Genomic DNA, 8,582 nt, shown 5'->3' with positions numbered 1-8,582 from the left:
TAGGGTTTAACCCTAGATGTGTCAACACTATATAAGTAACATGTTCTCCACCCAAAATCGGCTACACTAAGAAACAAGAGGGCTTGGCCGATTTTGAAGAAGTGTGTATACTCTCATAAGTTCTTCCAAGAGCATTTGGTGTTGTGTGAAGCATTTGAGGCATCACACTTGGGGTGCTAGGCTCACAAGGTTTCAAGGAACACAAACAACAACAAGGTAAGTTATTCTATCTATACTTTATGTTAAAATTGTTCCCCATGTATGCTAGATAGGAATATAACCTTGGAATTCAACTTTGCATGACAATTAGACAAACATAGATCCAAGGTTATTAGGGTTGCATGTACACTTAGGAAGTGTTAGAATGCTCAAAACCCATCAGTGGTATCAGAGCCTAGGCTTGTTTGCTCTTATTTGTGCTTAAAAGTTGAAAACAGAATCGAAAATCTTGCTGTCTGCGAATGGACTCGTCGAGTCTATAGGGGGGGGGGGGACTCGTCGAGTCCATGAGTATCTTCAACCAACTCGGCGAGTCAGTTCATGCACTCGGCGAGTAGGGTCGACTGAGTGCAGAATTTCGATTCAGTTGCTGGAAATGAATTAGAAACATTACCCTAAACTGTTTTGGTAATTGAAAACTTGTTTTTGGTGGTGTAATGTCTTTGCTAATTCATTTACAACAACTAGTTATTAAAAAGTACAAAGTTTTATGTAATTTTTTATTGTGTTCATATTCATGTTCTTGTTCTTATGATGTTTTAGATGATCATAGGAATTATTTGTAACCTATGTGGTAGATTAATTCTTGATCATAATGTGTTTTAATGGAGTCCATAACTTATCCTTAAGTTATGGAAAACCAAGAGTCACACTTGAGTTAAAACCATTAAGAAAACACAAGAGTTAGAAAAATGAAGAGTCTTCATTTTATTACTCTATTAAACTCATAAGTTACAAGAAATGAAAAGTTTTGAAAGTTACAAAACTTGCCCTCAAGTTTTGGAACAAGTAAAGTTAAGTTAAAACTTTAAGTTCCAACCCCTAGAATTTTAAAAGTTAAAATTCAACCCTTATACTTATATTATGATAATTTAATAATTATATATATGTATAAGAATAAAGTCGTCTTACCGCTAGTACGCCTCATTCACGAAGCCGGTCTATAAGGTGGGTATAAGGTGCTAATCCATGAAATTACACTTTACACTTTGTCTAAGTCATTGGTGGAGCGTGTGTGGTTAACCGGCACACTAACTTGGACTTAACAAGGTAGGTAAAGGGTGACTTAAGGTTTATTATAGTATCGGTGGAGCGTGTGTGGTTTACCGGCACATCGATTGAGTGATAAACTTTAAGGGTACCAAGTGATTTGCATGGTTACTTCACACCTCGTTTTGTGATCCTCGGCATCCCAGTCACAAAACTTGGAGGGCACTCTCGAGATTGAAACATGCCTTTGAAAAGTTCATTGGATCTCAAAGAATCTAGGAATTTCTAAAACCAATAAAAACTAAATATCTATTATTTCGGTTTTCGTGGTGGAAATTGGTGAATCGTCATTCACCTACCTTTCAAATATGGTATAGCTTAGATTACGGCATACCTCTTCTAAGTTATATCATATTGTGATTGGATCCTAGCCTTAATATTACATTTGGGTGTTTTATTAAGGACTCTCTTAAATCTAAACTAAACTTGTTCTCTTTCAGATGTCTTCAAATAATGCTTCTGGCTCGAATCCTAATGGCTCCTTTACTCTAATGAGTTTGTGTGGGAAAGTCACCTTTGATGGATCCAACTTCAATAAATGGATCAGAAACATCAGGATGATTACCCGCTACGAGGACAAAGAATATGTCCTTGACAAGGAGCTTAAGGAAATTGATGAGTCCACTGCAACTCCCCAAGAGATCGCTGACTTTCATTCTCATGAAAGAGATGCAACCAAGGTGGCTTGCATCATGTTGGCCACCATGACAGCTGAACTCCAAAAGTCTTATGAGGATTTCTACCCTTATGAAATGCACCAAGATTTGATGGAAAGATACCATCAAAGTGCACGACAAGATAGGTGCGAAGTCATCTGCTCCATGATAACAACCATGATGAAGGACAGAGAGTCCGTCACGAGCCACATGCAGAAAATGCAAAGGTATGTGGATCGTTTGCTGAAGCTTAATGTGAACTTCCCTGAGGAGCTTGCAATAGATATCATTTTGCACTCCTTACCATCGTGCTATGATCAATTCCGCATGACATATCACATGAACAAGGAAGAGGTCACCCTCAGCAAACTTCAGGGACTTCTCAAGACCGCAGAAACAGGTCTTAAGGGGAAGTCGGTTGCTATCACTCCTACTCCAGACTCAACTCCAGTCTTGGCAATTGGGCAAAGTCGAGGGAGGAAGAGAAAGAGATCATCGAAGGGTACCAAGGCTCGGACCCTTGATGGCTCTTCTTCAAGTGGAACCAAGAAAGGTTTCATTACTCCTTCTTCTGACCCAAAAGAGGCTGAATGCTTCTATTGCCATGAAAAAGCTCATTGGAAGCGAAACTGCCCAAAGTACCAGCAGGATGTAAAGGATGGGAAAGTCAAACCCAACCATGCAGGTATTTACACTATCATTTCTAATAACTCACCCCATTCGAAATCTTGGGTCCTTGATACCGGTTGTGGTATTCATATTTGTTGTGACTCGCAGGGACTAGGAAGAAGTGAGAATGTGGAGCAAGGAAGAATAAACTTAATCATGGGGAATAGGAAAGTTACACCTGTCACCAAGATTGGAATTTATACTTTATCGCTAAGTAGTGGGTTAAATTTAGATTTGAATAAATGTTGTTATTCGCCAGAAATGGCAAGAAATATTATTTCCTTTCATGCATTGTACAAACAAGGTTTCACCTTTTCGTTTGATAATGAAGTTGGTTCGATTAATGCTTTCTTTAATAATGTACTTTATTTTAAAGCATTACCTTGTGATGGTGTGTATGAAGCTGTATCTATTGTAGATAACTTAGGAAATAATGTTTTGTGTATTGATTCTACTAATAATAATAACTTGGATAAAGCATCATTATGGCATTGTCGTCTTGGACATATAAGCAAGAAACGCATAGGCCAACTCCAAAAGGATGGAGTCTTGGAGTCGTTTGACCTAAAGTCAAATGATAGTTGCGAATCATGCTTACTTGGAAAAATGACAAAGTCACCCTTCACAGGCTTGTGTGAAAGGGGTGAAGGTTTGTTGGACCTTATACACACGAATGTGTGTGGGCCATTCAAACATGCCACAAGGGATGCTAATCGTTATTATTTGACTTTTACTGATGATTACAGTAGATATGGATATGTCTACTTAATCAAGCATAAGTCAGAGACTTTCGAGAAGTTTAAGGAATTTAAACAGGAAGTCGAGAATCAATTGGGCAGGAACATTAAGATGCTTCGATCCGATCGGGGTGGTGAGTATCTTAGTTCAGAGTTCCTCGACTATCTAAGGGAATGTGGGATTGTCTCACAATTGACACCTCCCAGGACACCGCAGTTGAATGGTGTGGCTGAGAGGCGTAATCGAACCTTGTTGGACATGGTTCGTTCCATGATGAGTCGAGCTTCGCTACCAATCTCATTCTGGGGGTATGCCTTAGAGACTACCGCCCATATCCTTAATCTAGTCCCTACAAAGAAAGTTGCCAAAACTCCTCACGAGATGTGGACTGGTAAAGTACCTAAACTAGACCACATCAAGATTTGGGGTTGCGAGGCTTTCGTGAGACGCGAGACTCATGATAAGTTCGAACCCCGAAGCGAGAGGTGTATTTTCATCGGCTACCCACAGCAATCCTTTGGTTACCTCTTCTACAGACCTAGTGACAATGTGGTCTTTGTAGCAAGAAGAGGAGTCTTTCGAGAAAGAGAGTTTATAAGCCAAGGAGACAGTGGGAGGCAAGTTGATCTTGAAGAAATTCAAGAGTCAAGTGGTGAAGGAACTTCAAACTCTAGCCCTCAACTTGAGGAGGAAACTCCTGTTGAGCCAATTGACGAATCTGTACCTCTGAGGCGTTCCACGAGAGTTAGGAATGCACCTAAGCATTACTATGGATTCCATATTACTGCAGAAGGTGAGACACTTATTAGTGATGAGACACTAGTAAGTCAAGATGACCCTAACAGCTACGAGGAAGCCATGGCAGGCCCCGAGTCTGCTAAATGGAAAGAGGCTATGGATAGCGAGATACAATCCATGTATGACAATCAAGTTTGGAACTTGGTTGAGAATGTACCAGGTCGAAAGACTGTAGGGTGCAAATGGGTCTTCAAGAAGAAGACCGACATGGATGGTAAAGTACACACTTATAAGGCTAGACTGGTTGCAAAGGGCTTCTCTCAAATTCCTGGAGTGGATTATGATGAGACCTTTTCTCTGGTAGCCAAGATTAAGTCTATTCGGGTTCTGTTAGCCATAGCCGCATTTCATGACTATGAAATTTGGCAAATGGATGTCAAAACCGCTTTCCTTAATGGGAAGTTGGCTGAAGATGTTTACATGAGTCAGCCAGAGGGTTTTGTCAGCAATGAGTACCCTAATAGAGTGTGTAAGCTTGAGAAATCCATTTATGGATTAAAGCAAGCACCTCGCAGATAGAATCTTTGCTTTGATGAAAAGGTCAAGGAATTTGGCTTTTCTAGGAGTGAAGATGAATCTTGTGTATATGTCAAGGCTAGTGGGAGTATAGTTAGCTTTTTGGTATTGTATGTGGATGACATACTACTCATAGGAAACGACATTCCAACCCTGCAGGAAGTAAAGTCCTGGCTTGGAAAGTGTTTCGCTATGAAGGACCTTGGTGAAGCTGCCTATATTTTGGGGATAAGGATCTTGAGAGATCGGAGTAAAAGACTAATTGGACTTAGTCAAAGTACCTACTTGGAGAAGGTTCTGAAGAGATTCAGAATGCAAGACTCCAAGAAAGGAGAGTTGCCCATCCAGAGTAGTGCCAAGTTGAGTAAGACACAAAGCCCTAGCACTGAGGCGGAGATAGCAGAAATGAGTCGAGTACCTTATGCTTCGGCTGTAGGTTCGATCATGTATGCTATGACGTGTACTCGACCTGATGTAGCTTTTGCCCTGAACATGGTTAGCAGGTTTCAGGGGAACCCTGGCAAGGCACACTGGACTGCGGTAAAGAATATTCTCAAGTACCTACGAAGGACTAAGGACTGGGTCCTTACCCTCGGTGGGAGTGATGACTTGAGACAGTGGCAGATTCTAATTGTGAACTCAGTCGGGCTGGGTCTTTACCCTAAATGGAGGAGCAATTTCTTGGAAGAGTTCCAAGCAAGAGACAGTGGCAGATTCTACTTGTGAATCAGAGTATATTGCAGCTAGCGAAGCGGCAAAGGAGGCGTTATGGCTGAGGAACTTCATTGGAGACCTTGGAGTTGTACCAGCTATTAAAGAGCCAATGGAAATTTTCTGTGATAGTGAAAGTGCTGTTGCCTTAGCCAAGGAACCAAGGGATCACGGGAGATCCAGACACATCGACAGAAAATACCATTTCATCAGACATCGGATCGAAGAAGGACTCCTCGTGGCAAAGAGGGTATCATCAGATGAGAATCCGGCAGATCCCCTCACGAAGGGACTGACTCGGATTAAGAATCTCCAGCATGCTCGGAGCATAGGGCTGAAGGATGATAATAGATTTAGTAGTTAGATAACCTCGAAATTTGTAAAGTGTAATTGACATTTGATGATGAATAAAAGTGTTTTATTTATGAGTAAAGTGTTGCTATCTCTTGTCGATCGTTTACTATATTTCTTTTGCATGTTTTGACTTCCAGAATAATTTTGTTTGGTATAACATATTATTCAAACCTTCACAGTCGGTCATATGTCGGAAGTAGGTATGAATCAAGACTGTCATGTTTGGTTGTAGAGGTCTGGGACAAGGCTACAACAATCATGAGTGCTCATAAGTTCTGAGCATTGGACTCAACCCACGCTCACTGGAATCACTTCATGGAATTCTATCTCGAGTGATCGTGAGACGGTAATATCATATAAATCTTTAAACCTAGAGATATGATTTGTTACTTACAAGTTGGTTATGCATTGATTGTACGAAAAACGCATTGGTAACTCGATGTTATAAAATCGCGCTCTTATGTGTAATTCAATGAGTAGTAGAACAAACATATGAGTCGAAGTTTATCTGTTCCTTCTTGGATTAGAAGCTGATATCTGGGCCCCTCGATGATTTTGTTTTGACCTATGTACCGGGCCCGGTCAGAACTAAATTGATGTGTTCAATGAAGTTCTTTGTCAAACAGATCGGAAATCGGGAAACAAATTGTTGGACAATAAGTAAGACATTGTTCCATGTATTTGTCCGACTGATATCTAGAACAGAGGATTATATGATCACTTATCTTAAATGGCGTACCATCATCTTCTCAGTTTCGAGAAACCTTGAAAAGAGCTACGATTGCCGATCGGTTCCTGAAGTCATACTTGCAGTAATAGTTACTAGACTTATCCAAGCGGGAGATTGTTGGATAAGGTGTCTAAGTCCATAACTATTTCTGGTATGTACTTGACCCGACTCGGCATGGTCCATTTGGGTTGCATGGCACCATGCAATTGGATAGACTAATTGAGAGTAATAACACTTGTAGATTATTAATATATTATAAGTTCTAATATATTAATAATATTATTTGATTAGTTTGATCAAGAATTAATTTAGAATTAATTAAGTGATCAAAAGATAACTTATTAAATATATGGGTTGATTATGTAAATCATCCATATCTTGTATAGTGGGCTAAAAAGGCTCCATGGACTATCAAGTTGGGTTCCACCCATAGGATGCTCCATGGGAGTTACAAACCCATGGGTCATGGAAATGAAGAGTCATGACACATTAGGGTTTAACCCTAGATGTGTCAACACTATATAAGTAACATGTTCTCCACCCAAAATCGGCTACACTAAGAAACAAGAGGGCTTGGCCGATTTTGAAGAAGTGTGTATACTCTCATAAGTTCTTCCAAGAGCATTTGGTGTTGTGTGAAGCATTTGAGGCATCACACTTGGGGTGCTAGGCTCATAAGGTTTCAAGGAACACAAACAACAACAAGGTAAGTTATTCTATCTATACTTTATGTTAAAATTGTTCCCCATGTATGCTAGATAGGAATATAACCTTGGAATTCAACTTTGCATGACAATTAGACAAACATAGATCCAAGGTTATTAGGGTTGCATGTACACTTAGGAAGTGTTAGAATGCTCAAAACCCATCAACATGTATTAGTGTATGTATTATTCTATATATTGTCCGTTTATGTATAGTCCAAATATACAGCCCATGTAGCCATTGTGTGTGTGTGTATCAGTGTTGAAGAAATCGGCCTTGGCGGTCGAATAATCGGAGATTAATCATTTGACGGCCTTCAACCGATTACGATTAGGGTGCATGACAGAAATTGGTCAAAATCGGTCAAACTCGGGCTTGGTGGTCAAAATCGGTCAAACTCGTAGCATTCACTAGCAGTCAGATAGTGTGGAAAGTGTTGTAAGACTACAGGGGAGCCCTAGCATTCACTAGCAGTCAGACAGTGTGGAAAGTGGTGTAAGACTATGGGGGAGCCGTAGCATTCACTATCAGTCAGATAGCGTGGGAAGTGTTGTAAGACTGCAGGGGAGCCGTAGCATTCATGAATTCTTTCAGATGATTGAGGTCAGGATAGATCAGTTCGCAAGATTGTGGGGAAGCCACAACTTTATAGAATCAGAATCGGAGGTGGTTATTCGATCGGTTATCTGTGGGCGAGCCGGACGGTTATAGGAATTCAGAATGGAACTGGAAGAGACTGTTGAGTCAATGATATTGACCTTGAGTTGCAGGATTTTGTTGATAAGTGGTACATGACATAGTAAGGCTACGACTGGGTAGACCTAATATTTGATCTCTTGGGAACCTGGAGGTTGGACCGGGTACGAGACTGGTAGTCTCAGGGATTGGCTAAGGGTATCTATTTATCAATAAGTTAAGGGATGTCAGGAGTTATGGTGCATTATGGATCTCGAGGTAGTAGTAGGGTATTGAATCGTTTCGGAAAGAATTTCGAATCGAGGTTCGCGCATTTTCAGTACAGGATTTTGTTTCAGTGAGATAAGATTTGGGAGCATAAGGATACCAAAGGCATCAAAGGCAGGATACCATGGTAATGAATGGGTTTGGTTCGATGGTAGCTTAAGCCATCATGATGTGTCTCGGGCTGGTTCCATCACTAATAAGGCCACAACATATTGGAATCAGGAAACGGAAAGACGAAGGAGACTTGGAACGATGAAAGACTACCATATTCAGGTAGCGCACACTATTATATTGGATTCAGTGGCGATAGGTTGTCGGGTTATGATGAATGGATGTGTCAGAAGGTTTGACAGAGTCATGAATGGCGGTAGGGCAACTACTGCTAGACGAGGTCGCTTCAGAGGTCACGTGGGGCGAGTGTGTGGTTGCTAGTCGGTTCAGCAACCGGGTAGGAAACTGGTATCCCAAATGTA

Source organism: Lactuca saligna, chromosome 8 (genome assembly GCF_052625555.1).
Source record: "Lactuca saligna cultivar CGN05327 chromosome 8, ASM5262555v1, whole genome shotgun sequence".
Lineage (NCBI taxonomy): Eukaryota > Viridiplantae > Streptophyta > Magnoliopsida > Asterales > Asteraceae > Lactuca > Lactuca saligna.
This window is presented reverse-complemented; position numbering follows the sequence as displayed.